The sequence below is a fragment of the Magnolia sinica genome, chromosome 4 (assembly GCF_029962835.1).
Source record: "Magnolia sinica isolate HGM2019 chromosome 4, MsV1, whole genome shotgun sequence".
Classification (NCBI taxonomy): Eukaryota; Viridiplantae; Streptophyta; class Magnoliopsida; order Magnoliales; family Magnoliaceae; genus Magnolia; species Magnolia sinica.
The window spans coordinates 314,566-324,727 of NC_080576.1; positions in this window are offsets into that span (position 1 = coordinate 314,566).

The window sequence follows — 10,162 nt, forward strand, 5'->3', positions numbered from 1 at the left end:
AAAGATGTGAGTGGTCATCAGCGCAACACGCAGCGTAATCATATGGGCATGAGTGATCCAAGTCATCATCATAAATCGATCGGCTGGTCATTAGCGCAACTCGCAGCGTAATCGCATGGGCACAATGATCCAAGCCGTCGTAGTATGCCATGCATGCATGATTAGCCAAGTCATTATTAGTCCATTTACAACCAACCAATTTAGATAAGCTCAAAGGTCACTACGGGGAGCACATGGCCCAGCGTAGGCCGACAGCTCGGGCATAGTGTCCCATTACCACCATCCCCGGCTCATGAGGCTACCATCTTAGGATGTTTAATGGAAACTCGTCGACTAGTGGTCAATCATATTACAACATATGGGGCTTACCATCGTATGGTTACACAGTATAAAACATCGAACCCATATAGGAAAAATATCAGAACAAAGCCACATAGGGCGATATCAAACAAGCCACATAGGGCAATTATCAAAATAGGCCTCATAGGGCGAGTGTCAAAACCATGCGATAAAAGACCATCCTTGAAAACCATTTGGACATAATAACCCTGGATGGTAGGCCCACGTCAATGATCCATTTAGACCACTACTCAATAACCACTAAGTCGAAGGTCCATTTTAATCACAACCAGTCGAGTTACATCCCAAGTATGGGTGTACATTTATAGGTGGGGGTTTCCCACTAATGTACCAGTTTAAAGTCCATAAGCAATACACAAATAATTCACAAGCATGAACAAATATACAGGATGAACATTAAGCAGGCAATATAGCAATTCAATTTCCACCAGCTAATACATGTGATTATAAGAGAGAGATGTCAATTATAATTTTCAATAAAAACTATAACTTAAGCTAATGAGAAGATGGAAAGCTCAAGGGGAAGAATCATCACCTTATACTTTGAATCACCTTCTAGTGTCGCTAAGTGCTTGCGCCTTTAGAATTGAACCCTAACACAATTCATGAACTTGTACCATTAGATCCACGTTCTATGTACTATCTAGGTTTAAGATCATGGTCTAGGGTTTTAAATTTACTTATCTTAGGGTTTTAATATAGAATTAGAGTTTTATCCCAAGGTTTAGTTAAATGCTTAGATCCTAGGATTTGAATCCAAGATTATTATTAATATTAATAATAATATTATTATTATTGTTGTTGTTGTTGTTGTTATTGTACCGTGGGCCAAATACTATTCATGATTGGAGTCTTAATCCATCCATATTTTCATAAGTTCATATTTGCACGTACTGACATTATTTAATATTTTTATAATGACTAATAATCTCTTGGATAATATAGGTAATATTAGTAGAATATACAATAAGGACTAATTACATTAACAAGTATTATACGGATCCCATGATAAGTATTTTCAATGCTAATAGTCAATAATAGTGAATCTAGCCATGATACTAGACACTGTGATCTACCATGAGTTATGAAGTTCTATAATTAGCTCAAACCTAACACACTATCTATGTCCAGGCTAGTGACCTGTGGGTTTAGATTACTTAGCTTTAGGTTTTTATCCTAGAGTTTAGGTCTAGGCTAGGTTTCTTAGGGTTTGAACCTTTCTTGGTGTATTATTAATTTTAGAGTTAATCTAACAATTATGAAATATTTATCAATGTTAATATTAAATTAGTATTTGTTAATAATCATCATGATGACATCATTTAGTGCAATCCACTATCATTAACAAAGGTTTAAGAATGATAAATGAAACACTATGATTTAATAATTGAAATTTGTTTATCATAATTAGTTTTATCCTAAATATCCTACTAGCGGTTAATCATTGGTAATATTAACAATACTAATAATAACATTGTTAGCAATGATAATGATGCATTGAAACAAATCTGGATTGGGGAAACAGGTTGACTCACCTAGTTGACTCGGTTCGAGGCGAGTTGACTCGACTCAACACAAACACCAACACCTCTACATTCTCTCTCTCCTTCTCTCTTCTTCCTCCTCATTCTTTTCTCTTCTCTCTGCTGTCAGCAGTAATCAGCTCAGGACTTATCCTGAATGAGTCCAAACGAGGCAGCGGCCCGGTTCGGGTCAGACTAGAGTGGTGCAGCATGGCAACAGCTGCCAGCTCCTTCTCCATTCTCCTTCTTTCTTCCTTTCTTCCCTCTTCTCTCTCTTTCTCCTTTCTATTGAGATCCCAACAGATCTCGAACCAGGCCCAACCCGGACCCATTGCTGGCCTGGATCGGACCCAACTCAGTCTGAAACTGGCCCATGTTGCATGTTGCAGCGAGCAGTGCGGCTCCAGCTCGAGTCCGGCCCACTCACTCTCTTTCTCTCACTTCCCATTTCTGATTTTCTACTCCCCTAGAGGCCTAACAGAGACCCTGGCTAAAACCAGACTAGCCAGCGGGCCGAGCTCGTCCGTGAGTCACACCAGCACTGGCGGACCGGTGTCGTGCGGCACAGCTCAAGTCAAGCTCACTCTCTCTCTCTCTTTCTATCTATTCTCTCCCTTTTCTTTTTCTTTCTTCCTTTTGTTTCCTTCCTTCTTCCTTTTCTTCTTTTCTATTGTTTCAGAGGCCTGACAGAGCCCACGACTCGACCCGATTTCGCCCTGAGTTGAGATGACTCGGTGCAGCTCCGATGAGGAAGATGAGCTGCTGTTGATGGTGGATTTCCATCGGCAGTTTCTTCCTTTAATCTGACGGCTTGGGATGGTTCATATGGACTCTAGGAAGCTTACGGATAAGCTTTTCCGGAGCTTGGAGAACATCTGGGTGGTGGGTTCGACTGGAGCAGGTTTCAGCCGATTTTCTCTCAAACCGCTGTAGGAGGTGGAGAACGATTGCATCTACTAGCTCCTTCTTCATTTGTGAAAATCCCTAGCTCTCTAGGACCGTTGGATGTGATTTGGATGGCCCAGATTGCACTGGCTTGAAGCTGTTTCAGGGTACGGCTTGTAAGGCCGAAACCAGCCCCGGTATTGGTCTCTCTGTGGGCGAGAATCCTCTCCCATTTGGGGAGCCATTGGATGGTCGGGATTGGTTTGAAATGAACGGTCAGGATAGGTGGATTCGGCCTCACGCGGATCGCTGAGCTGGAAGCAGTTTCCATTTTTGGAAACAATGTGCTTCCAGGCCCTGTTTGCGCCGGTTCCCATGTGCATGTGGGTGCACGCCATCAGGTGAAACCACCTAAGGTTTGGTCAGGGATGAGGGACGCACACGATGGACGGTTTAGATTGTCCAGATGGACCGTGTTGGTGGGCCGCTGATCAAAGAACGGACGTACGTCCGTCCGCTGCTGTAAAAAAACGCAGAGAGAGGGAGAGAGATTCTCTCTTCATACGGAAGGGTCGGGTCTGCCCGGTTTGACTGGGCTACCAGGACCAGTGCACTGCCGGTGCACAGTGCACCCACGGGATCAGTGGTGGGGTCCATCGTGATGATTTTGAGAAATCCAATCCGCCCATTCATCCGGGAAGGTCCTATTCAGGGTCTCTTGGCCAAATCAGGCGCATCTAAGGCTCGGGTGGGCCATACCAATCAAATCAAGATCCTTAAGTGTCTGTTACATCGATCCAATGGTCGGATCACCCTGAAACTGAACGTCAATGGTTGAAAAGGTCCAAGGGGCCATTTGTAAGGTTTTCATCCTATATTACTAACCAATACTAGTATCAATATAGATTTCATTACTTTGGCATATTACTAGAAATTAAAATAATTAGAATCTCATACATACATATATATATATATATATATATATATATATATATATATATATATATATATAAATATTTTAACATGAACATACTAACATATACATGCTATTGATCACCTATTTATTAATATAAAATTCATAATACACAATATCATATTATACCTACATATAAATTGAAAATGGCGCAATATCAAATTTGAAATCACATTGTTAAATACTCGATTTTATTTAAAATATCTAACAATTTTTGTTTGCATATTTATGAAGGATATTTAATGCTAAACTAATATTATAATTCAATTATACATTGTGAAATTACCACTCATTATGTTTATTTAACATAATATTATTTTCAAATTATTTCATATACATTAAATATATACATATCACCATATTCCATACTTTTTCAAGTAAATTATTAAAATACATCTATAAAGTTTGATCTATGTTTGCACAAATTAATGTACTTATGAAGTATCATCTAATGTCTGGACGGTTTGATTTATCTATCAAGTGATTGAAATTTTAATACAAGATTTATTTGATGATGTAGCGGTCTTTACGTTCAGGTTTTAGGCTAGGACATGGGGACATTTAATTTAATTAGACTGGTGTTTATACTAAGTTAGGTTATGTGGCAACACCCGAGTACTGAAAAGTATGGGGTGTTACAGCGCACTAATAGACATCTCGACCATCTATAAATAGTAAGTTTACTATTTATAGTAAGTTGTGAATTCTAGGAGTTTTAGTTATAATATGATTCTGAAATTTCTCACATCATTTGGTATCCCTATTTAAAGGGTTGTGAACTCGTTTAATTCATTCATCAATCAAATTACGAATTTATAGAATTTATTTATATTTTGCTTGCTTTCTTTCTCATAGATTCGAGAAGTCTCTGTAAGGAGTCCAGAGAAGTTCCATGGATTCGAAACAATTATCCCCTTGAGGAAGACGGTACTTGACCTCATGTCCTTCCCTACGTCATATACTCATGATCCAATCCCTGCACTGTCATGGTCATCTACTAATGATCATATCCTATTCCAATCAAAAGTAGACCATCAGATCTAAAACACTTAGTTATCATCAAGTGCGATCAAAGAAGTTTTAATAGTTAAAATAAAACTTTAACAATTATAAACCATTGAAAACCTGATTAAAATAATCATATTGCTGGGCCGAGTAGAAAAATCACTTAATGAGTTTCTGACATATCCAGATCAACGGTATAAACATGTTCTTAGGCAAAACAATAGATTTTTTATTGCACTATATATGCCAGAATCAACGGTTTCTAATGGAATTACCCAACTACATCAACTTCATTGGCCCTCGCATAGACGTCGTAGGAAGAGCGAAAGTTGACCAATCAAGATCACGACCCTTACACGTCCTCAGGTCTAAGGATTATTCATCCTTCATGCATTATCAAGTCATGATCTCACGATCACAGTCCATACTAATGGGCCTCCAAACGGTTGACTTGATCTTGATCCACTAATGTAAGTGACCAACGATTCAAACCCAGATCCTTTGTTCATGCCACAGTCACACTCTTGTGTAGGATGACCGACACCAAGTCAGTTCTCGATGGTGAAGACTAACCATCCTGACCCAAGTCAATCTCCTGTCCACAGGTGTGTTCCATGTACCTGTGATGGTCATAGTCTAATAGGGTACTTAGATCCTTAGACCATGACTCTCTCAAGTTAATGACTGTCATATCCAATCTCAAGTTCCCATGGATGATTAGAGGAATCACTCTTCAATAAACCCATAATAAAGATTTAAGGCAATATTATATACTGAGGATCAATGGGATGTACACCAAAGACTCATGCTCATCATGGTCCACAACTAATATTGTCCTAATCACATCCACATGCATGGTTAATAGATTAGAGCTTGCATTTGATTTCTAAGGTAATGGTTCCAACAATTGACTAGAGAGCTTAGTAATTTGTTGACCTATTCAACAAAATTAAGAAAAGAAGAGGGTGATGATTCAAACAACCGTCCTTTATGGGGCCAGAATACAAGTCCAACATTTAGAAGACAACACACATGTAAGAGATTTGGATCATTCATCAGGTGCACCTATCCTGTATCAACTACCAAGCCTATGGTTATTATGTTGAATATACATCAGTCAAAAGGTAAGAGGGCTAGGAAAAAAACAAACAACAACAACAAGAAATCCAAATTTGCTTTACATGTGTGACCCACCAAATGGCCCAGTTAGCTTATTCAAGGTAATGCAGATGATTTGTGGGTCACTTCGAATGAGACCCATATCTTGCACCTTTCTTCCATCTAATTCCATCATCTAATCCTTATCCCAATTAATTGGGTTTAACTACATAAACCTTATTTTACCGATTCACTCCATCAAGGGTTATACTTTCTAATAAATCATAATTCATCAAGTATTTTATTACTATTTTTATCCACATCTTCCCTGGGTATTTCATTTTTCTTTTAGAACGTTCAACTGGTACCCACCCACTTCTAATTGGCACAATTCTTGATTTTTGTTGCAGTGAACCAAACTTTTTAAGTCTACCTTTCCTTACCTTATTATATATTAGTACTATTCCAAATAGTGTTGTCAATGGGTCAGGCCTAAGATAGGTCTCAGCCCAGATTTTGAACTGTTTCGGGCTGGGCCGTCAAGCCAGCCATATTCAAAATTCTGATTTTTAGGCCTGAGCCTAGCCCATCGACACCTCTAACTCCAAAGTTTCCCACTAATGGATTTATATGTAATTCTAATGCATTCATACGATAATTTTATATTTCTTATCTTGCCTCGTATCCATCTCAATATTCTCATTTCAACTATCCCATGAACATGTACTCAATGCTCGGTCTCAAAAGGCATATAGATGGTCTTCTAGCTATCCAATTAGCCTTTGATAAACTTATTTAAATTTCATTTAGAATGGAGTTAGGTTCTTCCACTCTACGAACTTATTTATGGTTGAAAGGTCCATCCACAGTATAAAAGTTTGATTAAGGAAGACATGTCCAATGCCAAATTAGTTGCCAACTGCAGCATCTCAATCACCATTATTACTCATGTTACATTTTGTTTTAAAATAATATTAAATTTTAAATTTTCAAATGTTTGGTGATTTCCCTCCATTTTTGAAAAGTTGTGGTACTTTTGAGTTGTGTGTTTTGTCCCACATCAGATTTGACAAAGTAAACTATCTTGTACATAAGATAGTATTTTTGCCTAGGGCTTGATCCTCTTTCAGGGGGCATGTGAATTTGGTCCTGTGAGAGGGCTATGACAATAGCTCTAATCTATGCCATCGACCACACGCGCGCGCGTCCCGAGCCGAGCCGTGCCATGCTGTGCCGAGTCCGAGTCCGAGTCCGTGTGCGCGTGCGAGATGGGACGGGACGAGACGGGCGTGGACGTGGGCGCGGGTGCGGGTGCGGGTGCGGTGTCAGTGTACTCGCGTGGTGTGTGTATGGGTACTCACAGGACTGTATGTGTTTCGTTTTAAACCAGAGAGATGCATCCCTTCCGGTTGGTCTGCTGGGTTTAAACCCAACGGAATATACGAAAAATTCTTCTCTTATAAAACGCTCTTTGATATTCAGTTTTAAGCATTTTTCTATTGAGTTCATCGCTGAGTCAACTCAGCACTTTCGGATTAAATTGCAAGTGGTTCGAGCCCGTGTACAGTGAGTGCACCACTAGGACCGGGTCACAGTCGTTGTATCCTGGAGGTCGATTGCTTTGGAAACCTGTTGCACTTGGGACGCTGTCCAAGGGGAGCAAATTCGATTTCAAGCCGAGTGACTCAGTCACGCCTCGACTCAATTCAATAAGTTCTTCTTTCTCAAAATTTTATTTTCCTTTTTTGGTTCTCGATTTTAATAGTCTATCTAATTCAACCAAATATTCCAACAACCCATCCACCACCTATGAAAGGATACTCACATGATAAGGTGGTGAATAAATTTTATGGAGTCTACCACTATGTATGTGCCATTATCCATGCCGTCCATCTATTTTTCTAGCTCATTTAAGAGCACGAGCCCAAAATTGAACCGTGCTCAAAGCTCAAATGGACCACACTACAGAAAACGGGTGGAAATAATGATGTCTGCCATTGAAACATTACTAGGGCCCACAGTGATATTTACAGAGTCTACCACTATGTATGTGCCATTATCTCATGCCATCCATCTATTTTTCTAGCTCATTTAAGAGCATGAGCCTAAAATTGAACCATGCTCAAAGCTCAAATGGACCACACTACAGAAAACGGGAGGAAATAATGATGTCTGCTATTGAAACATTACTAGGGCCCACAGTGATATTTAAGGAAAATACAAAATCAGCTTGATCCAAACTTTTGTGACTTGAGGAAGTTTTCAACGGTGGTATGTGTTCAATTCCCAGTGTTCACTGTTGCGTGGGTTGATGCCCTAAAATGGGCTAGAAAATGGATGGACGTATACATTATGGTGGGCCGAGAGTTTACCACTTAATCTGCTGTCTTTTATGAGCAGGTAGTGACAGGTGCGGACGGCATGCATCCGTCGTTTGAGACTTGACCCAAACTCTCACACGGACAATAACTAAGAACCAATATGGGGACACATGCATTATGGGAAGAAAAGCACTCCGCGTGCTTTTGGAGGCCTCAAGGAGATATGCATTCAATGAAGAACAGGATTGACTAGGGGTGCACATTTAACCGGTAGAACCGTGGAACCGGACCGGAACCGACCAAACGGTCCGGTTTGGTCCGGTTTTAGAGTGTAACGGTTCCGGTTCCGGTTCCAAAAATCAAAGAACCGGTGACATCGCTTCGGTTTTCGGTTTGGGGGTATGTAGAACCGAACCGAACTGTGAACCGAACCGTGGAACCGAACCGTGGATCCGATCTGTAGAACCGAACCATGGAACGGAACCGAGGAACCAAACCGATGTATTTTTGCACACCTTATAATTATTTTCTCTATAACAATTATTTTTGTAAATGTATTTTTGCACACCTTATACAATATCTAAACCATTCATCAAATGGACCACAACATGGATGGACATGGGCTTGCAATTGGGCTGGATTATGAAAAGCCCAGAACCGTAGAACCGATCCGGAACCGAACCGGTTTTAACGGTTCGGCTCCGGTTCGGTTCTAGGGTGCCAACGGTCCGGTTCCGGTTCCGAATTTCCTAGAACCGTTAGGAACGGTCCGGTTCCGGTTTCACCCCAGAACCGGACCAAACCGAACCGTGTGCACCCCTAGGATTGACTACTCCCCTCCACTAACAAATGGCTGGTGGTGGGTGATCTGTGAGCCTCACCATGATGTATGTGTTTCATCCATGCCATCCATATATATTTCTAGATAATTTTATGTATGATCCCAAAAATGAGGTATATCCCAATCTCAAATAGGCCACATTTAAGGAAACGGTGTTGATTGAATGTCCACTATTAAAAACTTTTTGAGCATAAAAGTTTCGGATCACGTTGATTTTTGTTTTTTTCCCTTCATCTAGATCTGTATGACCTAATCAATAGATTAGATGTTAAATAAATAGTTCAGTGGGCCTTAGGAGGATTTTAATGTTGGATATCCAATCACTATTGTTCCCCCGTGGTGTGCTCTCGACTGAGATTTATATGTCTCAATTTTGCATGAAGCCTTAAAATGATCTGCAAAATTGGATGAACAAGTACAGTGGGCCGAGAGTTTAATCACCGCTACTTTGCCGTATCTCTTACGCGCAGGTAGTGACAGGTGCGGACAGCATGCATCTGTCCCTTTGGACCTGACCCAAGCTAAGAACCTATGAGGGGACATCCATTCTAAGAAGAAAAGCTTTCTGCGGACTCTTGAAGACCTCGAGGGGACACATGCGTTAAATCAACGAAGAAAAGAATCGACTAATCCCCTGCCACCAGCAAATGGGTGGTGGTCGGTGCTCTATGGGCCTCACCATGATGTATGTGTTTCATCCATACCGTCTATATATATTTTTAGATAATTTCATCGTATGATACTAAAACATGATGTGTATCCCAATCTCAAACAGACCACATTAAAGGATACAGTGTTGATTAAACTTCCACCATTAAAAACTTTTTGAGCATAAAAGTTTCGGATCACGTTGATCTTTGTTTTCCCCCTTCATCTAGATCTGTATGACTTAATCAATAAATTGGATGTCAAATAATCAGTATTGCTTTAAGAGGATTTTAGCGGTGGATATCTTATCACTATTGTTTTCCTGTGGTGTGGTCCACTTGATATTTATATCTATCTCATTTTAGGCATGAAGCCCTAAAATGATCTATAAAAATGGATGAATAAAAGATATACTTCATGGTGAGGCCTGCAGAGCTCCGACCACTGGCCACAGGACTAGTGACACGGGGAGTAGCCAATCCGTCTCCGACTTTGAAGACCTCGCGTG